The 24,026-nt window shown below is 41.8% G+C and overlaps 1 long non-coding RNA gene across 1 annotated transcript in view; it reads left to right on the top strand.

The window, feature by feature from the left end:
- The window catches only part of LOC121074083, a 31,707-nt gene extending 12,852 nt beyond the window's left edge, over positions 1-18,855 (top strand). The window contains exons 2-3 of the long non-coding RNA XR_005822106.1: positions 4,785-4,901; positions 18,428-18,855. This is a non-coding gene — a long non-coding RNA (uncharacterized LOC121074083). The remainder of the gene's footprint in view (positions 1-4,784; positions 4,902-18,427) is intronic.
- Positions 18,856-24,026: the final 5,171 nt, after the last annotated feature.

The following is a 24,026-nucleotide window of genomic DNA, read 5'->3' as shown; positions in this document are numbered from 1 at the left end:
AACCAGTATTAGTTTCACTTTAAAGTATGATTTTACTTGATGATGGTTCTGCATTTATCTTCTCTACTATGTCTAACTTAGTGAGTGAGGGACTGTTGTGATAGATAAGAGGTAGAGGAAAAATTATTGAATTGCAGGGAGGATAAAGATAGATTTCTCAAAACCTCATTTATGGGGCCAGTCACATCTAATATTTGTATTGCTGTTGCTGGAAAAAAGCACCAAAAAGTGTGGTAGAAAATCTGGAGACAGTACTAGAACAGAGAAGGACAACAACATAACGCAGGAAAAAATAGTGATCTTCGGGACTGGAACAATGTGAATTCTTGTAACTTTGCAGTCCAATGTAGTAGTTGTTCTTGTATTTCAGGATGAATAATTAGTTGTTCTGCAGCAAGCAAGAAGTTCAGTAAATGGAAAAGTGAAAATGATGAAAAATTTGGCTGAATGTGAGCCACCATAGTGAGAAAGGCAAATGTGTTGAGTGAGGTTGTTTCTGGGACAGGAGATGTTAACACCATTGTCAGTAGTGCTGATCTGCTTAAGCAGTGACCAGCTGAGCTTGAGCCAAGCAACCAGCGTAAGTAGAGTAACAGGGAGGCTAAAACAGACCAATGTGTTCAGCTTGACAACCAGGAAAGTGTTGTGAGAATTGCAGGCTTATCATGCTCTGTAAGTGCCAGTGGAGAAAGAATTGTTCAGGCTGTAGAAAAATACAATCACAAGAACAGGTATAGCGTGGTGAGAAACAGTAGAAAGTCCAAGAAAAAAGTAGGTCCTAGAGCTGTCTCCCTGCAAGGAGACCTTGAGAAGGAATATGCCCAGGGTAAGGAAGTGAGAGGGTTGCTAGGCTGGATGTACTGTGGCCTCTTCTGCAGGCTGTTTTATCATCTAGGAGATCTCCCAGAGGGACTGGTTGCCCCAGGAAATGCAGGGCTGTAATGGTGCTGCATAACCAGAAAGGTGAAAAAAGCAAACTGCAGACTGTATCTGGGGTTATTGCCTACACCAGTGATTTCTCAGAAGGACGTGAGGGGGTAATACCTTAGTTTAGGCAAGTGCTTGTTATCTTAGAGGCTTTTTGGGTGATTCAGCTGATAGCTCTGGAGCATCCGTGTGAACTCCAGGCCTGCTGCATCAGTTCATCCTGGCTGTGCTTTTAGTGTGTGGCATGCATGGCCCTTCCAGCCCAGGTGCCAAGAGGTGCTGGGAAAGGTTGAGTTCATATCACAAGTGTGTATCTGACCGCTTTTATGAAAGTGGAACAATAAATTATCTGAAACTCTTCAAAGTGATTTGTTCAAGATCACTTTTTTTTTTGGTGGGCTGGTGGTGTATCTTTGATTTATTTATTTTTTCATCTGCTAAAGCAGAATTTTGCACAGGAATAATCACAGATAAGTTCTAGGGGTAATGTTACCACTGAGTGGAAAATGATTTCTGAAATGACTGAAGGATGGAATGTCTTTTCTTTGGGTATTTCAAAGTAAACTCCAAAACTGAGGAAAACTGTTGAAGGAAAATGAAAGCTTTGTTACTTGTCCATGCTTTTTCCAGGAGCTGAAAACAGTCCTTAGCCAGCCATAGGTTGTTGCCTGCTCTGGCACAGCACTGCCACACTCTTCCCAGAAGCACAGCCTTGAGCAGTGATGATTACAAGAATGTCCAAACGGAGATGGTGGCATCGAAGCCTTAATGACTCACAAATGAAATGCTTTAGTCTTACCGCTCCCTTCTCAATATTGTGAGAAGACTAAACCAGCACACTGAGAAACAGTTTTGCATGACTCTTTCTTTTTTTGGAAATTTGCTGCTAGAACAATTCTCCCTTCAGTAATTCCAGTGTTTTAAAAAATTAAGGATCGTACTCATTGAGGGCCATAAGCATTTTGCAGCCAAGCTTCTGATCAGATTGAGAAGCACTGGATGGCTCAGTAAATGACAACATGACAAGGTCCGTCCTCTCTGGGATGATTACAACTGGTTCAGATTCAGACCAGACTGATAATGACTAGCTGCTCTCTCTGGGGGAACACGGTGTAGCTACCCAACTTGCTGTTGGAGAATGTGATCCTCCTATCTATGACCTCCACAGCTACTAAACTAATCTTCAGTCTCAAGGACAAGGCCGTGGGCTGAGAGAATAATGGGAGTATTAGGAAAGTGTCAGAGTAGAGGTGGAAAGCTCTTCTTGCTGGTATCACACTTTAATGTTTCTATTGTAGATGCTTTGGTTAGCATCAGCCTCTCACTGAGAGGTTGCTGTACAAATTTTCATCACAGGAAGGGAGAGAAACAGAGAAACTTGTTTTCATCCCTTTTTACAGTATCACCCTGAAATAACTCCAGTGAGTTTCCTGGAGTTACTCTGGTTTAAAAATTGGAGAAAATAGGATAGTCTCTGCATAATGCAGTTCTTCAAGAAAAACATTTCTTGGGACTTGTGGCACCTTACAGTGCCCCAGGAATCAATGCATATTGTCGTAATGATTGGAAATGTTTCTAACTCTGTAATGTTAAAGTCAAAATGAAGTGGAAAAGAACATTAATGGCTGAGCGTTCTGCTGGTTCCAGGAAGGAATATAAAAACACACCACTAGTGCTGAAACAAACATTGGCCTGAAATGTCTTGGCAAGGAGTCATCCTTCCATCCAAAGAGCCAGGGCTCGTGGTGGGGGGTCAGGTCTCTGCTATTCTTGATGCCCCTCATGCCTTTCTGTAATGCAATGCTGCATTTCCCTTGTGGAGGGGGAGAATGACATTACATCTGGTAATGATGTTATTCTTATTGCATTCGTGTGTTGCACTGCTGTACAGACCTTGAAAATATACATTCAGCCATTTGATACAGCTTTTATTTCACTACACACATTCTCTCAATCTTCAGCTCTGAGGCATATTGACTTAATTCCCTCTTTTCTAATGCTGTGTGTGGTTTAATCACATCCCCAGGAAAAGGTGTAATTATTAAACCACAGGAAAGTTAATGACTGGTATTTGCTCTTCAGCATAACCCATTTTGGTGTCCAGGGTTTGGCATGTCATCCAATGGGAAAACCAGCTTAGAGACAAAATGCTCAAACCACATATGATTTTCCAATGATTTATACAACTTCCCCCCCTCCCCCCATATGAGTTAGAACAATAGTTTTGCTCCTTGTTTTAGAAATGTGTTTTTTGATCAAGCTGTATGGTACTTACCGTGTGGAAGAACATAATACCTGCTGAAAATTCTTCCATGGAATTATCCTGTCTCTTACATGGGGGATGGGCGTTTCACCATATGCAAACTAGGTTCTACATAAAATTTGCATACTTGTGTAAATGTTGCCTGCAGTACTTGTCATTACACAAATGCTTAATTCAGGGTTTTTTGTTAAATCAAGAGCTCCTAATGTACTTTGCTTATTATGTGTAAAATCCCTAGGAAATTTGCTAACAATTGCTCAACATTTTCTTTACTGAAGGGATTTCGTGGCAGTCTTGCAATAGCAGTTGCTCTTTAGTAGCTCACTGTATGTCTTATGAACTCTATTTAACTAAAAATCCACTAAACCATATCAATTCTTATATTGGTCAAAAAGAAAGGAATACAATTCATTAAAATGCAACCTTTCTGCATTTAGTTGGCATTTTATTTAGCAAATGATGTTCTGGAGTCAGCTCTCTGCTTATTGCCCATGAGATTCTTTAATAGTAATAGAAGCTTAGAAACAGGCCCAGTCTAATCAGTGGTTTGTAAAACCAAACAAGAAGTATCTGAGATGTGATAACCTGAAATGCTACTGCATTGATCCTGTAGCTGCTTGCACACATCTGAGTCTGTCCCTGTCTTTGCTCCATTACCCATTCAAATCAGTAGATCAGACACTGGAGAGAGACTTTATGTATGGAGGATTAGTGAACAGTCAAGAGTTTTGCTTTTTGGGTGGAGGAGATTTGTGCAGTGGCTGTGCTTTATTATATATGAAGCCCTAAGGTGAAGACAGAAGGCATACCAGTAACAGATGGATAGTTTGTTCAGGAATTGTGTGAGATAAGGGAAAACATCCATGGAATAAGGTGCTATTCTGTATGAGTAAAGGTATCAGAACTGCAATGAATACATTTGAAACAGCACCATTGCTTTAAATAAAGTGGATAATTGTTCTGAAAATGGAGGTTTAACAATATTTTTAGAGTGAAATGGTCATGGTTTACTTTCTGTTTCACTGAACTGAATAAGCTAAAATCAAATTGTAAAGTTGCTCAGTTGCATGCTGATCTGCTTCTTGAGCATTTGTGATGCTTCTACTATTATAGAGTGTAGAACTCACTTCCCCCTTAATAGAGCTTTTAGTCTGAGCTCTGTGAGGGATGGGACTGCTATTCCAAATTATAAAGACACTAATGAGCTGGTTCTGGGTTCATGCACAAACTTTACACCAGTGGTGTTCTGCTGCATTCACTTTAAAGACTGTTTCTGAGTTCATGTTTCAGTTCAAGAACGTCAGGTTTCCTAATTTAAACTGGCCTTCAGGTCAGAAACAGGCTTTAAACTTTTTTTTAGGAATTTATGTTCCTTTGTGCCACAGAAGGGACATAAAGCCCTTCCACAACAGGATGGCAGACTTTATGCAGGTGTGAAGATTGCACCTGATCTGGGCACTGGTGAAACAGGCTTTGGGACAGAAATTCATCCTCCTTCAGCCTGAACACCTCATCCATCTCCTCATTCTGGCAGCTTAGTGAGGACAGTCAGTGTCCTCAACACTAACAAAATTTCCACACCCTTTACATGTAGATGAGTTACATCAGTGAAGGTGATTCTTGGAGGAGATATGATTTCCACATCCCACTTGGACATTGATGGGGGCCAAGAGGACTGATATACTGGGAAACTGTCTGCCTGCTGTCAGAGGTACATGACTATATCAAAATCTTAACTCAAGTAAATTGGATGATTTCTCAATGAAAACGTGCATGGCATGGGAACTGTTTCAATGTTTTAGGTAAGATGAAATCTAGGAATGTGCTTTTGTTTTTTTTATACATTTGGGGCTTAAAATAAAAGAATGTCAATTGGGGAGTAGGGAAACAGTTGTTCAGTTGGAAAGTTTGAAAGTTGTTTTTGAAGCAAGAGAGATTTTTTTTCCCTCTCCTCCCCACTCTATAAATAACTCTTGGCAGGCAGAAACAACCTTGATTGCATGAGATGAAGTAGAGCAACCAGCAGGCTCTACAGCAGAATAAATGGCACTGTGCCAAGAGCTTCATCAAATGAATAATAGCTTCCACTTGACAATCAGTAAAGTGCCTCTTCTCCTGTGGATTTAGTTTTTAATGATGATTAGAGAGGATGGGCCCCTAAAATTTCTCTGGTAGAAATGACCTCCTATTAATTTCTGTTACTTGAAATGCTGAATTTCAAAGCTATTTTACAGCTGCAAAACCAAAGGCATTGACATAAAGGAACTATTATCTTTGTAATTGTAGCAACAAGTACTAAATTTGTCATTGATTAACAGAGACTTTTTAACTTTATGATCCTTCTACTGGCTATGTCCCTTATATAATGTTCTGAGCTTTCTAGATTGCTGTGCTTTGAAAGTGAAATGTTTGCTAGAGTGTGAAAGAATATCTTGTGGACTAGAAACTCTTTCTGCATTTCTGCCTCTTTCTAATTTAATTCTTTCACATATTTTGTTCTAACATTTAGTATTGATCATTGTGGATAGCTAAGTGTGTGTTTCAGTATGTGTGGTATAGGAGAGTACTTCCCAGGTGCATGTATGCAGGGTAGGTAGGTGTGCTTTGTCAGTGGGATGCCTCACAGACAGTGAAAACAAATACCTAAATCCTAGATGTCATTTTTCTCATGAACAATGGGATCTTTCTCAGCTCAGCTGAGTAAAGAAACCTGTGGATTTTAATGCAGAAGGATTTTAATTGCCTTGATATCCTGGACCTGCAAACACACCCTGTGCCTCTTTTTTTTTTAATTAAGAATAGTAGAAAGAAACTTTGGAGAACGCTCCTGGAGCCTCCGTGATGCTGTTTTAGAGGGTAGTTATAAGGCTGATTAGGTCTTGCTTTGTTATTAAAATTAGAAGAAAAAAATAGAAGCAAATTACACTGTAGGCTTCTGTCCTTGGGCTGCTACTGCTGTTGGATTGGGATAACACATGCTGCACAGTGTTTAATAACACAGCATAGTTTTACAAAGCTATAAAACACTTTGTACAATCACCCCAGTGCTTCAAATGCCCTGAAGGTACCCGTTTCACTGCTAGCAAGGAGCCAAAAAGTGCTGCAGTACCTTGCAAGTGTCTGCCCTGATGGAGCGCTGCCTTGCACCACCATTCCTGGCCCCTGGCAGGCAAGCAGAGCAGAGGAGCTGAGCCTCTCCTGTGGCCGATGGGGCCCGGAGCCTCGCAGGGCTGGCTGACCACACCTCACTGGTGGGGAGGAGGTGATGGGACTCCCCGCTGGAGTCTCAGTTGTGCTCACAGGAAGTGTTGACAGCTATTGATGGTGCTTAGAAGAGTGGTGAAGGGAAAAAATGATGAGAAAAAATGATGAGTAGGAAAGTCTCTGAATGTATGGTTAGGACTTGAGGAACTGACTTCTGCAAGTACTTTATCGCTCATGAAGCTCTCGCTTTTTGAGATACGGTTTAATAGCTTAGTGGGTAGTATTGGTGATAGGAGGGTGGTTGGACTAGATGATCTTGTAGGTCCTTTCCAACCTAGTGTTTCTATGATTCTGTGATTCATGGGTGGCACTTTGGTATAGTAGAATCATTCCAGAATTCCTGGTAAAAAAAAAAAAAAAAAAAAATTCCCTCAGACTGTTTCCAGGTGTCCAGAAAGCAGCACAAGATAGAGCTATGAACTCTCAGTTACATATTTTTGTCTTGAAATGTCATCATTAGTTACTTTCCTAAAAGACACTTTTAGGAAATCCGTTTCCTACCTCACGCATTGCAAGGTATCTTGTTCCGTGTTCGTTTTCTGTGGTGGACCTGCCTGGTCTGATTTTCTGCCCAAGGTACAATGGCCTTGGTTGGCAGATGAATAAGCCTATGTGTTTATGCCTGGGCAGTTTGACAGGCTGTCTGCCCTCCTTTCCCAGCTTGAATCCTCTGTAAATGGCTGTACTTGGGGTAACATAGCTGGATCCTGCGAGAGCTTTCTGAGCCTTTGGTCTGCTAATGCTTTCTCATGGTCCTTGGAACTTCCTTCCTGCCTTCTCCTACAGGTGTTTGGATGTGCAATATTAAAAAAACAACAACAACAACAAACACTTATTTTGAACCAAAAATTGGAACTTTTCATTTAGGATATTGAAACTGTATGGTCTGGCAATTTGTCATAACTGATGTTTTCCCCCACGTGAAAAATCAGTGTTGATGAATCAGCATATTCATTAAATAAACATTTCTCTTAAAAAGTTTTGGCAAACAATGTAAGTAAACAGAGTAGGCAAACAGATAATCATTTATTACTGGAACTGTTCTATATGCATATGGTAAGAGTTGGGATTTTCTTCAATTTGTAATGATTGAAAATTGTTTTGCAAATCTCTTCTGTAGATACTTGTTTTGGCTGCCTTTGTGTGTTGCATACTATTGTGTTTTTTGCCAAGTCAACAAAATAACTAACATTTTGGATTAAGAGCTTTGCATTTGCAAGTTCAAGTTGTAGGTGAACCTTGCCTAATGCTTGCATAAAAGCTGCTGTGTCTCTGATTCCTGCTGTTGTGAAATTACATAGCATTTGTGTAGCAAGCATGCTGCAGAGGCACAGCATGAGAAAGGGTGAGGTGCTGTTTTCCTCATGAGACACGAGCAACTGCGAGGGGTTCTGCCTCTCTCTGGGGGCTGCGGGACCCCTGTAAGCCTGGTGGAAAAGGGCTGAACTCCATCGCTGGTGCTGGCATGCAGAGCTGCGGGACCATGGGATGGGGCAGCGGGGCAATGTGGGGCTTGTGCAGAGCAGGGGTGAGGGCTCAATGCATGTTTTTATGAGGATGCTGTAGTCCTTCTAGCTGTTAATAACTGGCCTCAGCTTTTGGATGCCTGTCCCAGACACTTCTGCATGCAGGTTTCCAGCCGTTGCTGTCTGCGGTACCCAGGTATAACATGGAGATGCTCAGAGTATTGTTGGCTGTGATGAGTTTGCAATGATGGAACACGATCTTGGGTGGATGGTATGCCATTCTAGCAGCCACTCTGCTCACTGGTCTGCAGAATATGCCTCCACCATGTCTTTGCAATAAGATCAGTCTTTTTTCTTCTTCCGCTACTGGGACCTGTACTATGCATACACAATCATGTTTTGATGATTATTGGCATAAGTTTGTGTTCATTTAGCATGTGGTGCCCTATCACTTAATCTAGAGTCCTCTCACAGGTGATGTGTTACCAGCTAACAGTGTATAAATTACATTTCTATTCCTTCAGATGTGTACTCCAGGAAATTTTCATTGAAGCTCTTGGAACTCTTATCAAGGTTTGGAGAATACAATGCAGTATCCAGTGCTGGCAACTTGATTTTGTTGAGATATCACAACATCTCAAAAATGATTTCCTGCTTTAAATTTGTGGGACTATGACACTGTCTTGGACATGGCTGTATGGTAACTGTTAAGAAGTGCTTCTTTTACTAGTGATGTGTGTGAATGAGGCAACACCAGGCAGTGCCGAGGTAGTCATGTAACCTCTGTTTGCTGTTGAGGGGCTAAGAAGCAGAGCAGAGGCAAGGAAGTGCTGAGAATATCATGTTACACTAGTGGGAAGGACTTGTTTCTTTTCTCAACAGGCAGAGGCCCTATAGCATACATTGTAGATCTGCAAAATTCATACTTAGATGAGATAATAGAAAGAAGCATGCTTTTACATAGTCCCTCCTACTGATGAATGTCCTTTGCATACTACTGCATCTTCAAGAAAATCCATCATTTTACTTATAAATTCATGACTTATTTGTCCTTTCTTTTTGCACCTTCCTTCATGATAGAAGAACTTCCCATCGTTTCAGTTGGGACTTCAGTGTAAGTGCTGACACTGTCAGGACATGCTTGATAAGGTTGTGGCAGCCTAGTGCTTGTGCTTTCATATACAATTAAATATGTCTGGGCTATTACAAAGACACTAGCATTCAAGAAGCTTCAAGTCACTGTACATCTGTGAAAGCCAAATGAGGCTGTAGATAGTACCTTCCCAGTGATGTTGCCAGTGCTCTGTGTCAAATTCAAACCAAATACATTGAAGTTTGAGTTTGTTTCAATGTCTTGAGTTAAATTCAAACTTATAAACAAGATAAGAGCTGAAACCAGACTATGTGGCTTTAAACTACACAAGACTTTCCATTGTGATTTTTTTTTTCTGTTTAAGTTTAATTGAATAAAGTAATCAAAACACTCTGTAGGAATAATAAGTTTTAAAGCATCTTATCCCAGCAGTGTGGTTGGGATAATTCGTGGTAACCTGGAACTCAGAAAGTTGTCAAAATAATTTATTGTAAGTACTAGGAATCAAAATTAGCTTTAGAAACCAACCCTTCAGATATTCTTGTGACTTCAGCTTGCAGAAACTGATCAGACTCATTTGAAAAGCTTTGTGACAAACGTACATGCATTCTGTAGTTGCTCAAGTTTTAAAAATGATTCATATTTTTCACAAGAAGCCTACTGCTTCTCTATGTCTCCATACTTTTTATAATCATTAAGAACAGGAATTATTTCTCAAAGATCCTTCTCTCTTCCAATGTCCATTCTCTGGTTACCTTAAACAAAAAGAAGCAGTTATTTATTTCAACAAATGGTAAAGTTATGAAATCCTCTGAAATCTAAATATTCAAAAAGGAACCAAGGATCTAGCTTCCCACAACAATCCCATAATAATTTCTTCAAGCTGGAGACATAAGCTCAGAAGTTTTGTACTGCTGCGAGTTGTGAGCTGCTACACATGTTGCAAAATAGAATTCTTGTCTTGAGGTTCATTCTTTTCTGAACTGCAGCTAATTTTCATGTTATGGGGCAGATTCTTCTCAAACAGATGGTTATAGTCCTATCTTATCGGCTGGAGATCAGGCCATGGAAATTTTGGAAAATCTATGCAACTGGAATTGAATCTACTGCTTTATTATTTTGGATTTATGATAATTTCTGCAGGTTTTATAGGTCTGATCTACATTTAGGCAGCAAAGTGAGAGACTTCCTTCTCAGGGAATAAGATATGTCTTAATGTATTACAATAAATTGTTCCAGTGGAGCCTCCACAAGATGTCTGAAGTGAATAGACATTCAACCAAGTAAAACTAAAGGCAGAAATGAAGAATTGAGGGACTTCAGGTGCTATTAATTAGCTTATTTCATTGACTTTGCAGCTTTTGAGCTGAGGGAGGTAGACTCTAGTATACCTATAACTCATAGTGCCTACATCTGCCAGTGAATTAGCTAGCATTTTCTTAACTGAAATGAAAGCCAAATTATTTATGCTTTTCCTTTGACATAACATCTTCACATCACTGTTCCAGAAACATTTCGGATGTGAACCATAACTCTGGAGAACTGTCTTTATCTGAGGTAGATGTGCCATAAATTAGCAGTGTCTGCTTCCTCTGCATGGCTAAAGGTGAACCCATCCTGCTTTGCTGCTGAAGAGGTGGAAAAGCTTTGGGTCTATTGAATAAATGTTAGAAGAGTCTGGCTAAAATAACCTAACAGTTTCTTGATCTCAGTATGAATTTGTCTTGAACTGGTGAACTGCAAAGCTGTAATATCTAACAAGTAGGATGGAACAATATTTATTCCAATATTCCCAAGGAGCCCTGAGTAACAAATGAACATGTTAAGGACTCTGCCTTGTTAATATGGGAGTAATAACAAACATTTGCTGCAAAATTTAAGAACAGAATTTGCATCCCTTGCTCTCATTGTGGTAATTAAGATGACTGTATTTCTCTGCTATCGTCGTACTGATCTTCCAAAAATGTGAAAGCTGTGCATGATGCAGCCCAGTGACTCACCCAAAAGAAAACAATGCTTAATTATCTTTAATAAAAGCTGCATTTTTCAGGAAATGTAAGCCTCAGAACAGCCATGTTGTGGCAATCTGGTATTTATCAGTGAACAAGGCCCCTTGTGGGGCATGTAAGTGTTTGCCACAATGTATGGGGAAGCACTGATGGATCCCTGACCATCGGTGTCAGGGGTGGGTCCCTGGAGGGTGCTCAGCCCTGGCCCACCCCTGGTGCTACTCAGTCCCTGAATTATTCCTTGTCTTTGCCCATGGCTTTACTATGCATTTCAGTGAGAGCACAAACAGAACTGTTAGAAAACCCTACTCACTACAGAAAGTTGTCAGCACTTGAAAACCTGCCAAAATTTAGGCTAATTATTTGCTAATTAATTAGATGGTAGAGGCGCATTTGAGGAAAGAATGAATATCCAGGACCCCCACTGATACCAGGGCTGCAATAAGCTAAATTGTGCTTGTTTTGTGATGAGCTAGCACCTCTGTGAAAGGTTACTGCAGGACTTACCTGTCACTGTAGCCTTATTCGAAGGCTGCCCAGATGTCTAAGGAGTCCTCTGCCCTTTGCTCAGTCACACATACAAATTTGGTAGCAGCAACAGTTTACTTCTGTTTGCTACAGATGAAGCTGATGCCAAGCTCACCGAACTCAGCTGTTTTCTCTTGCTCCTGGTGCTTTCCTTTGCCTGTCCCTGTGTGGTATCATTCTCTCCTCTCACTAAGCAAGTTTCTCATTCAATGAAAAATATATATAAAAAAAAGCATGTTTTTTCTGATTAACACAGGAGCTCTGATGGTTCTGGTGCGTTATGCTCACTGGAAATAATACATCCTCAGTGTTCAACTGGTGTGTAGTCCTTGTCCTGGAGTATTTCTGAACTCTCCTCAAAGCTGCCTGGGACATTGCAATCTGTGTTAAAAGCGCAACAAAAGTATTAGGCACTGAAGTTACACCCACAATGCCTCTCACAAAAGACTATGCAGTGTGTTTTAGCCACCTCTCTGCCTTGGTGATGGTGCTTGGCTATGCTGGCCCAGCAGGGTGGTCAGGTGGTTACTGCTGGAGCTCCTAAGATGACAGTGGAGAGCTTGCAACATGCACCCTTCCCTGCCATGGAGTCAGCCAGTGCTTATGTCTATGCAAAAACACAAAGGTGTTTCCCAGACCACTCCAATCAGTCTCCTTGTTTTGGCAGTGACTCTTAAGCCAGGTCACATGCTTTCCTCTTGCTTCAGTGGGACTTAAGCATGTGCTTAAGGTTAAGCATGTGCCTATGTTCTTTCCTGGATGAGAAGCCATTAAGAACAGATAAAATGTCTTGTCTAAGGGTAAGCAAACCAAAAGGATGATTGGTATGACAACAGCCGAACAATTCTCCCAGCACAAAAGCTGGAGTGCTAGAAGGAGCAGAATGCTTCTTCCCAACTGGCTTGTCTAGCTGATAGCTTCAGGTATTCTCCGACAGCCTCTTGATCCTCCAATACCACTTAAATGCGGTCAGCTCTCTCATCTTGCTCAATGCTAGCTGAATGTTTATTTAGTTCCACAAGTAAGTACATCAAAGTATCTCTCTTCTATAATTTTTGATCATCACAATATTTATGTAATTTCCAAGTGGACAGAGCTTAGCTTTCACTTGTGATTTTTTTTTTTGTGGAATTGCTCCTGTATATGAAGCTAATTCTGTGTGTTTGATCACAGCTTTGTCTCTAGGCAGAGAAATATCCCATACAGCTCCAAGAGGTTCTCAAGATCAATGTATGTCCTCCTAAACTGAAAAGTTTGCATTTTTTTAAGTTATCATGGGTGGTTTTAACAACTTGTATTACTTAATGTGTTGATTTTGATGGAAGATTATAATCCAAAAAATGACTTCAGTAAGACATTATCCAAGCACAGCTTTATGTAAGTCTTAAGAATGAGAGTTAGATCAAGAAACCTCTTTAATATGCTTTATATGTAGAAAAAGAATCATTTATCATTTCACTTACAGAGAACTTTTAAAGATAGTGAATGAGGAGCCAAGTTTTCTTTAAATACTGAGCCTCTGAGATAGCGTTATTGACCTGGCTGTGTTCCTCTCCTGGCAATATGACACAGTCTCCAGATAGTCTTAGAAAAGAAATCACCCTTCTGTGAGTCAGTGAGTCTGAAGAGAGCCAAGAAAAGGAGAAAATTCACATGAAGATACTGTTACTCATGCTTATGGGTACCTTGCTTTTTCAAGAGCACAGACAAAGGAACTGTGTGCATCTGTGTTTAAATTAGTGGAATTCTTCTTGTATAGGCTGAACTGTCATCTTTGAAGTAGCACTTGCCAGTTCTTCAGGATCACTGCTCTCAAACAGGGAAGGTTGAAGAGATGTGCTGAGTCCTGTAACTTATCTTTTCAGGGCTCAGGTGTGAATAGCAACTTTTTAAGATGGATTTTGTAATGTTGCATACATTCTACTGCGGGTAACCACAGGAAGTTATTTTCTTTTTTTACTGTTAATTCCATTGCTCTTTGTAGTGTCCTTTAGCAAAGCTATAATGCTTTTATGTTTGCATTGAAAAACCAACACAGGTCAAGTTTGTTAGTTACAGCCTTAGTAGTAACTAACAAAACTAATACATTTTAATGTTGTAAGTAGCACGTATGCAATGTTCTGTGTTGGTATGCAGGGGACTACTCAATAGAGAGGGTTGCAGCACTCAGGAGTGTATACCCAATTCCTGGGTTTTAGAACCAACAGAAATGATTTATGGTAACTGAGGATGACTTGTTTTGTTTGGCTGTTAATTTTAACTTTTAACACTGAGAGTTGAATAGGGACCTGGCAGCTGGAAGTGTTGCATAAATCGAATTTTACAGAGGATGCCATGACTATCGTGACCTTCCTGTTTATTAGGATGGCTTTGCAATAGTACAGTGTTTTGAAAAAAAAAAATCATTTCCATATGAGCATTGGTGTGAGATTTTACTTTCTGAATATATCTTCCTCAGTTTGTCATAGTTTTTGCTGCCATGGAGCTATGAGGAGGAACCTGTTTTCAATTGGTTGCCAGAATACTCACATACTTAGACAGTGCAGTTCAGAATTGATTTATTTTGTGGATATAAAGTTGCAGTTATAACATTTTATTGAACAGTCATCATTGGTAAAGAAAAAGCTGAGGCACACTGCAAAGAGATTAAATACCTCTGAACCCACGGGTTTTGGACTGAGTGATGAAATAGAGAGCTGTCTTTCCTTATCTGGTGGAAAAGGGCCTGGGACACTCCATTGTCAGCCTGCTAGGAGATCTTGGTTTCATACTGAGTGTTGTGCTGTGAGTGATAATGGATCTTTGATGGACTATTCTGAATATGGGCAAAATTCGCCTTTGCTTTTCTTGCTGTAGTCCTTCTTTAGAAGCATTTTTTTGTTGTTTGTTTTTAAGCTAGGATACATCCAGGCTGTATGTCAGAGTAATCTGAACTGGATCACTGATTGTTACAGCTAGAGGGTAGCTTTAAACATCTTTGTGCCTCTGCTTTCTGCTCTTTCTTGCTGGACCGCACATGCCTTTGAGCACAGATTAGGTGTGGAGAATGGTCTTGTGTTTGGAGAAGGAGCCAAAGACTTGGACATTAACGTTCAATTTCCTGCTGTGTCCCCTGTGGCTTCCTGTGTCCCCTCAGGCAAATTGTCCAGTCACTCACTGTGCCTCAGTTCACCGTTCTGCGAAGTGGTGCACATTATTACCTCTTAGGGGTTTTATAAGGAAAAATATACCAAGTGTGGTGAGTTGTACAGCTTCTATGGCAATGCAAAGTGCTGCCCAAGTCTTGGGATCATGATCAGAACTCCACTGGGTCGGCTGAGTGTTTTGCTTTGGCTGATTGTAGCAGGAATTCACAGTCATGGAGTGCAGAGGAAAGGTTCAAATTAACATCTGGGTATTTATTATGCTCACATTCATCTGTCATCTTTGCTCAGTCTCCTACTCTGATTAAGCCATCCAGGAATGGCTGGAAAGGGATGGTTTTGTAATTAAGAAGGGAACGCGTGGCTGAGTTCCCTTTTACCTGTTGCAGAACATGGAGCACCAGGCATGAGAGACATGAACTGGATGTAAACTTCCAAGAGGAACTGAGTAATCATCTTAGTGATATTGCCTGCAGCTTGTCTGCTTTTTATGCAGCTATAAGATTGCTGGAGGATTGTTCACATCACTGTGACTGCTGGGATTCTGGGATCTTGATGACAGTTCCTTTCACTCTGTTTATTTCTCTTCTATTCATTTGCAAGACTGCATATTTTTTAGTTTGTTTAAAGGAGTCCTGGTCATGTTTTTCCCTCTGATTATCTCTCAAAGAAGCAAACCTGAAAAGAACAGAGTCTTGACAGTATTTTGGCTCCAATCTTTGGCAGATATTGAGTAAAAATGTGGCATGAAAGGTGTAAGCTTACACTATTTACATCTACATTGAATAGCTGGTAATAATGGATTTGCAGTGTTAGGTTTGTTACCTTTGAATATCAGTCACTGTTTGCAGCTCAAAAATACCATTTGCAAGTGTCTGACTGCTAGATCTTTCCAGGCTAGGTTTTGTCTGTGAAAGCACAGATAGCTATCCACTAAGATTTCCATAAATGTCTCTAACTCCAGCTGGAATTTTCCTGGAGAGGTTGCAGAAACCTCAGACCATTCCCTATTTAATACCTGTGTCCACATGTGCTCAGTGCTGTTGGTGCAAAGGCATTGCCATGTGTTGCACCAGTGTTGAGTACCTGTAAGAGGACAAAGCCACCTTGTCTCCTCTTGGGTGGCCGTGAGCTTTCCCAGCTGGGAAACCTCTATGAGGAGACAAGCAGGTTGTCTCCTCTCCCCTGTGCTCCCTGAGGCTGAGTGAGGGCAGTGCTCCCCATCTGTTCTTCTGAGGGACAGCCTCTCACCAGGGTCCCCCACAGACACCTGGCTCTCCAGAGCAGGACTATGACAATATTCGCTGTTGTCCGTGCGTCTGCTTGTGTCTTCCCTTGAATGAGTCTGTGCACCAGAGTTTGTTTTTATTAATTGACCTGTCAAATCTTCAGATTGGTCTTGAATCACAACACTGAAAGTGGTTCTGTTCATTATTGAGATACATAAACACCCTTCCCAAGACTGTGGATGCAAATAAAAACTTACAAGTCCTCAGGTAACACTGTGATTTGGATATGCTTTGTTAAGGGCTCAGCCTACCTCAGAGGTGCCATTGAGAAGTTTTTATACCTGATGTTTGCAATGCAGCTAATCAAACTCTGTTCTGAAATCATCTTCACAGAGCACTGTGCTGGTGCAAGAGAACTAGATGAGATAGGGTGTCTGGTACTGCAGTTTTTATTAGGACTTGTTTTACCTGCTGCTTTGTGTGTATTCCAGTCACCCTTTGAGATTAAAGCTCATTTTACAATGGACAACTGTAGTTTGCTGTGTCGAAAGATGGGAAAAGCACAGCACAAAAAATGGGTTATATAATTAAGGTCACATGGATTCTACAGGAGAGCTACTGAAGATAGATGTCAAATTTCCCAAGAACTGGGCCTCAGCTATAATCATAAATCTGTTTTACTCTCATTTACTTGTATTGTCATCAGGAGATGATTTATTAAAATCCCCAAAGGTCACAGTGCTGCCTATAGTAAGAATGAGACAATACAGCAAACTATTGTCTGCTATACTTGCCATAATCTGATATAATTGTTTGTGTTAGCATTCATGTCTATTCATATATCTAGGAAACTCTTTTTACAGTTTACTCTTGCTTGCTCCAGTTGTCCATTCTCAGTCAAATAATTAAACCTTGATATCCCACTGGAAACCACCATCTATCCTCAGTTTACTCAAACAATGCCCTAAGCAGGGGAAGTGTTTTGGTATAAACTCCAGGCTCTGTCTCTGTGGAAGCATACTTCGCTCAGACTCCACCACACTGCAGGTTCATGAAACTGATTGTGAAATGTTCTGCTCTTGGTTTTGCCTTTAGTCCATCTTCTGGTTATGAAGGATTTTTTTTCCCTTCAGAAAAATTCTGTGCTGAGGTGATGGAGAATCTTGGACTGAGAGTTTTCTCTCAAGTTTGACAGCTTGTGATGTATTCTTCTTGTACATAAGCACATACGTGCTTTTTGAACCTAAGTGAAGGTATTGGTCATCCAGAGCCCCAGCAGCTCTAAGTTCCTCAGCAGAAGTGGATGTTGTGTGAAAAATGTCTGTTTTTTTGGGGGGGGATTGTCACCTGGAAACTTCATCTAACCCTGCCTTTTTGCTGGTTAAAGGAGGCACCAAGGTACCTGGCTTCTTTCTGCACGCTCTGCGTTTCACGCTTGCCAGCATGCTGACGCTTGATGGGGCTTTGGACGCTGCTCTACTTCATAGTATTTTTCTGCTTAATAACTGCTTAAGAGGTAACCTGTTTCCTCTTCAGCATTTTGTGAATTTGGAGAAGAAGAAACTGGAGGAGTTGACAGGGCCCCTGCCAAGTCAGACTGCCAAAGAGTTTTAGACCAGTCATTGTTTCAGGCTCTGAAGCACAAATGAGTCAGAAAATATTATGTTGCTTGCCATTTTTTTACTTTCTTCAGCCAGAGTTTTTCATTTATAACAGTGGATGACCTGTATTTGAATGTAGGGGAAAATAAGCCTCTTTAATTTTGGGGAAAATACTAGAGCTGTTCTTTCACCTGATCAGGAAGGAAGAGGAAAGGTTGCCAGAAACAGCACAGAAATTAATGAGAATGTGAGACAGTGAAGATGTGAGGAATTGGCTTTTATGCCTCCTTGGATAGCAAAAGTATCTTTAAAAGTAGCTTACAGGGAACAGTCTACTTGTTACACAGAAAAGATTTTGGAACTGACAATGAGGAACATTTCTTTTGCACAACTGGTGTTTCTGAAGGACAGGAGGACAAGCCACATACCCTCTACACCTGGTGAAAAGTCTGTGTAAGCCAGGGTAGTGTAGAGCTGGAAGCTTGTCCCTGAGTGTTTCTATACTGAAACTTTTCTTCGGCAATTTAAATTCCACCTCAGTCATAGCTAGTCATAGAGATACAAGATGTTTTTCAGGAACATACCGGGCCTTTGCTGGAGGCTTATTATTTCCATCTCAACTGAGATTGATGCCTGGAGAGCAAGAAGAGGACAGAAGAGCTTGTGCTATGCAAAATCAATGTGACTCAGCAAAGGGGTACCTAATCTGGCTGAAGTGTGGCCTTTGCAGTGGTGGGTGGGACTGGAAGGAGCCCAGCTTCCATGGGCATATGTGCCCCACAGTGCCCACAGTGCTTCTGCTAGCACGTGTCTCTATGCAGACTGCATTTATCTGATGTGGACTCTTATTTTGTGAGTGGGAGTACTGCGTGGGAACTCTTAGCTGTTTTTCTTGCTCTCCCAGGCTGGCTGTTTATGAGGTGTGACATGGGCCACAGAGGAAGGATGAAACTGGAAGGAAATGAGCTTGGATGCTCTGTGGGACGCGTGTCCCAGGACTGGGGTCTGTCCCTGGCAGAGAAGCGTTTCTGTGGATGGGCTCTGTGCCTGTGGGGGTTCCTGGCTGCTGTGCTGGGGTGCACTCACCGCTGCCTTCAACCGCAGGGCCCCCATGAAAGTGCAAACATCTTGTGTTGCACTGCAGTGGGGTTGCAGTTGCTGATGGCTGTGTGGGAGCGGGCCACCTGCCATGAGCCCTGCACCAGTGAGCAGGGGGCCTGGGCAGGGGCCTCTCCCTAGGGTCTCGCAGCTCCTCATCCCGCACTGGCCTGGGGAGCCCCACGAGTGCCTAGGGGGCTGCCTGGTAGCAGCAGCGTGGCTTCAGGGCCCTCCTGCCTGCATTGGACCCACTGCAGGGAAGGAAGCCATGATGTGAGATGTTGGCAAACAAGTTATCCAAAAAGAAACATTTGTCAGTTTGAGTCAGAGCCCTGTTTGCTTCAGTGTCAAACCAGAAAATAACTGGAATCAGGTTGAGATTTTGTTTTGTTATTGAAATAAAAAGCTGGAGAAAAAGAAAAGAAAAAAACAATTTTTAGTGTGGGATTTTTTATGCTTTTGCTAAACTATAATGGAATTTATGAACACCAACCTGAAATTATTTGACTGAGCGTTTTTCACCCAGCTCTAACTATAATATTTTAAACTTGTTTTAAAAAGGAAACTGCTGAGTAAACGTTTTTGAAGTGCCACATTCCTAGCTGTGAAGATCAACATCGTTTCCAGAGAGGTAGTATTTCTTGTACCTGTCATCTCTGATTTGACTTCTGATCTCTTCAATGCATTTTTTTCATTTAATTTGTGTGCTAGTTTAATCTCCTTACATTCACAACAGTAATAACAATTCCAAATAATTACTATAATAGTAAGAACCACCAATGGTTGCAGTCAATTGTAGGAAGAATGAGGCGTATCTGATATGCAGCTCCATAGTAATCACACATCACTAAAAATATATCTCTATAACGAACAAATAAAGAAGTTGGTTTTGCATTCAGCTATTGGAGTAGGAACCGATTCTCAATTTCTTGTAGTTCTTAATTGTTGTACACAATATCTTACTGAACGTGTGATTCTATTTTTTTCATTCTACTTCATTTTTACTAAATTCTGAGAGACTGGCTTTTCATTTATGTATAGTTGTGTTTTCTTCTAGACTCTGGCAGCACTGTTGGTGGTGGGGAGGGTCTGAGGAGGAGACATGAGTCTGCTGGGGGACTGGTGATTTGCTATTTGTAATTCACTCCGAGCTCCAGTAACTGTTTGTGTTTTTGTATTTTTGTTGTTATTTTTTCTACCCCACAGGGCAGAGTAACAGCTCATTTCAGTAGTTTTCCTGCTGCTCCCTGTGTCTCATGCTGCTGTTTTGAGCACAGTGTGAGCTGTGTGGGTTTGGGAGCAGAGCTGCCAGCTGTGCGAGCATTTCGGCTTGGTTGGGGCACTTGGTGTGGTGTCTGTCCAAGAGGGAGCATAGCTCTGCTGGTTCCCACCACAGCTACTGTCTGGAAGCTGCCTCTGCTGCTGGCTGTGGTGGCCGGACTCGTGCTGGCTCTTCACTGTGTGCTGAAGAGCCAGCCACAGCCAGTGATAGTCTGTCCTTGTGCACCAGCACTGAGCTGATTTCTCAGGAGCTCTTCTCCTGGCAGCCTCAATGAGGTCTTCTTCAGGGAGAACATAATGAGGATTTCATTGTAAGTTAGCTCTAAATGCATCTGGATCCTGGAGCTATTTTTGGTTCAGGCTTGGTGGAGCCTGAGCGAGTGCTGCTGTGTGAGCATGCAGGAGTCACTGCCTAGGAACTGGACTGACAGCTGTGCCATGGCTGCGCCAGCCCTATGGGTCCTGCACAGTAGCTGGAAGTGTCACTGGCCCTGGCATTGCTTCTGCTCCTGCTACAAGGCCTCATGGGTTGCAAAGCAGTTTGTTACTTTCTCTGTTGGTGCTTTTTCTCTGTCCTGTACTCATTTTGTTGTCCTTCCTGTTCATTGCTCACCTGCTGATGCTAAGCCATTCGTGGCACTGCCACACCACCAAGAGCTCCTGGTCTTGTGGGATCTTAATGCTAATGAGCAGTATTAGCCACAACCCCCATTCAAAAGGGCAAATGTGCTCCTTTGTCTTTGAACTTTTTAAAGGGTCTCATGGCTCTGCAGATGCTGCCACGTCCCAGCCCTGTGATCATAACTATCCTGGATTCAGTCCTGTGTTGTAACTGTGTTGTTGAAGACGGGGGTGCAGTCCTTACTTCTCTATGGTGGTTGCCGAAAAGGCTCCTGCACGGACCTTGTCAGCATGTGATTTGACTGCTCCTCTTTTCCTTTTTTCAGACTGAGAGCCTAAAAGCCCACATGCTGCCTTTTGGTATGGGGGTCAGACAGTCCCAAGTCTCAGAGAAATCAGTTGTGATCTCTTAAGCCCACCAAAAATTTGTATGCACTTAAATCCCCAGGTGCAGAGGTGATGCTAGTGATGCCTCTTGAGAGGTGAAGGGGCTCTGGATGGGTAGAGAAACAAAACCTGGCTCAGGTGAAACAGGCTCCTGCCCTACACCTGGGGGGAGAGAGAGGAGTCCTAGTGCTCCCAGGTGAGGCAGGGCAGGGTGCTTGCTTGCTGTTCCGTGCCTTTTTCTTTCATGTTTTTGAGATTGTTCACCAGTATGAGCAAACAAATGCACCAAACTGGGACATCTGACTCTGGCCTTTCCCGGACAATAACGTGTACAGTGCTGGCAGCTGTGCATAGGTGAGCCCTTCTCTGAAACAAGCTTTGCGGTCCTGGGACTTGGCATTCTCATCCCCCACTGTGAGCAGTTTGTGCAGGTAAGTTGCACAGAGCGGGCTCTGTTAGCGCTTGTCTGCTCAGGGGATGCCCGTGCCTTTTGCTATGGTGCTGTTTTTCAGCAAGGGTGATTTTCACTGTCCATTTTAGATGTCATTTTTGTGTGATGCTTTCAGCTCTGAGTCTTGGGATATCCTGCCTCTTTCAAGAAATTACAAGGGCCCAGTATCTATGACTTAGGGCCACGAAGATGATCAAGGGGCTGGATCACCTCTCCTACAAAGACAGGCTGGGAGACTTGGTGTTGTTCAGCCTGGACAAGGCTCTGGGGAGACCATATAACTACGTTCCAATACATAAGGGGAGCCTAAAGGAAAGCTGGAGAGGGACTTTTTTTTTTATCAGGGAGCGTAGTGATAGGTCAAGGGGTAATGGCTTTAAACTAACAGAGGGTAGATTTAGATTAGATATAAGGAAGAAATTCCTTACTCAGAGGGTGGTGAGAAAAGAAGTTGTGGATGCCCCCCAACCCTGTAAGCATTCAAGGCCAGGTTGGATGTTGCTTTGAGCAACCTGGTCTTAGTGGGAGGTGTCTCTGCCCATGGCCGGGGGGTTGGAATTAGATGATCTTTAAGGTCCTTTCTAATCCGAACCATTCTGTGTTTCTATGATTTTGTGACTTGATTATACCTTTCCTGGGTGAGCTCTGCTTCATTGACCTGTTAACGACATTGTTGCAACTTACTGTGTGCAAACTTCTTTAAATGATGACTTTTGTTGGTAAATAAAATAACCTTCCCAAGTCATACAAGCCAGAGAAGTCCCACTGGAAGCTATTGTGGTTGAGGGCAATAAATTAGCCACTGACACAAATATGTGAGGGCCAATGGAGGGAAAACATGAATGCGGTTCACGTTCTTGCTGAGCATAGCTGACCTTGGGGATTGCCAGGACTCCATGACAAAGTTTGGCTACTTTGAAGTCTGCTAGTCCTGAAGAAAGGTGGAACCCCAGAAATAGACTTGTGGTGTTTTTGTTTGTTTTGTTTTATTTTATTTTATTTTGTTATTTGTTTTTGGAGAGTAGGGGGGATGGGACTAAAAAACATCACTGACCATCCCAACATGCACCAGGACTCTCCATCCCCACAGTGCTCCTCTGTGTGTACTCACGTAGGCCTGGGGTTTCTGCTTCTCTGCAAAGTAGGATCAAGCTTCTGGCCTGACATCACAGCAATGAATGAGAAGAGCTGTTTGGAAACCAGATTTTCATTCTAAGGACCAAAAATTAGTTACTTAACAATTTTTTTTGTCATTTCTCCTGTCTTTGAACTTTGAATGCTTGTACACAGGCACAAGTGAAGTTTGTTATGAAAAAAATGGATTGTGTAATGGAGAGTTGACAAAAAAATGCCTGGATTGGGCTTCCTGAATATGTAGAACACTGTCAATGGAGAAAAAAAGTGGAGGATAATAATTGACTTGGAGAGGAAGTGGCTTGATCTTTTGGAGGAGCGTTTTTAGGAAGAGCAGCTCCATCTCTCTAACTGGAACACAGAAAAACATTGTCTTAAAATAGACTTAAGAAACTGCTTGAAAACAGTGCAAGGGGAACCTGACAAGGGACTACTGTCCTGACTGTCAGGTAGACTTGAGGTGATGTTCTGATCCTTGTTGTGGGCAGCTCTGTCCCTGGCTTTGATGCTGTGTAGAGGCAACAGTCACAACAAGTGAAAAAGGACACAGGCAGGATGGGCATTGCCTCTTTGGCCATTGAAAAAGCTCATCTGACAGTGCATGGGGCAGCCCTGGCATCTGTCTCCCTGTGCCCCATATGCTGCTTAATACATATAAAAGTTGTCTTGCAGCCAGACCCAGAATGCAGAGATGTGATATATAAATATATATAATATATATATATATATATATATTTATTTATTTTTTTTTCCTGGGGAAGTGCCCAGAAGTGAGTCTGTAGTACCTGGCTTGTAGTTATCCCGAGCTAGGTCCAGTAAAGCTTATTAGCAATATGTTGTTTGTTAAAGGAAGGTTTGCACTCTGTTCCAGACTGCAAAAGTATCTGCATGATATGAGTCATTCCACCAGAAATATACCCCAAACTACCAAAAGCTTATTGCACTATGTCAGGAATAAAGTTTGGACAGGAAACAGAAGGTTTTTTTTTTTTTGGCTTCAGGCAGAAAAAGTGAACCCCTTGTGGAAAAAAAACTGCAATTTCAAGTGGAAAATGTGGAATGAGGGAAGAATGTACAAATAATGCCAAGAAACAGACTCACTTCTCTGGCACAAAATATAAAGAAGTCTTTCCAGTTGATGGTGGGGAAACCAGAAGCAATGGGGTGGTCCAAAGTTAGCAAACTGAGTTGTCTTTTCATTCTGTTTTGTAGTTTTCAAGTAGATTTTGAAGAGCCTGCAGTATGTTGTAAAATCCCTTCTGGATGACAAGAGCAAGAACAAAAAGCAGATTCTAAGTTTGTCAGACACATATTCATGTTTTGCTGGTGAAAACAAACAGAACGGCCAGTTCTTTTGAACTTGGGTGTAGGTGTATACAATGAGCTCATGTAGATCCAGGTGCAGCCATTAAGGAAACATTTGATATTGCTAGGTTCCTTGAACTTCAAATACTGGTACTTCTAGAAAGTGTGTTATTTAATGTAAGTGTAAATACCAGGCAAGAAAGGGAGAGCTGCTCTTTATAGCTTG

The sequence above is a fragment of the Cygnus olor genome, chromosome 8, assembly GCF_009769625.2.
Source record: "Cygnus olor isolate bCygOlo1 chromosome 8, bCygOlo1.pri.v2, whole genome shotgun sequence".
Classification (NCBI taxonomy): Eukaryota; Metazoa; Chordata; class Aves; order Anseriformes; family Anatidae; genus Cygnus; species Cygnus olor.
This window is presented reverse-complemented; position numbering and strand designations above follow the sequence as displayed.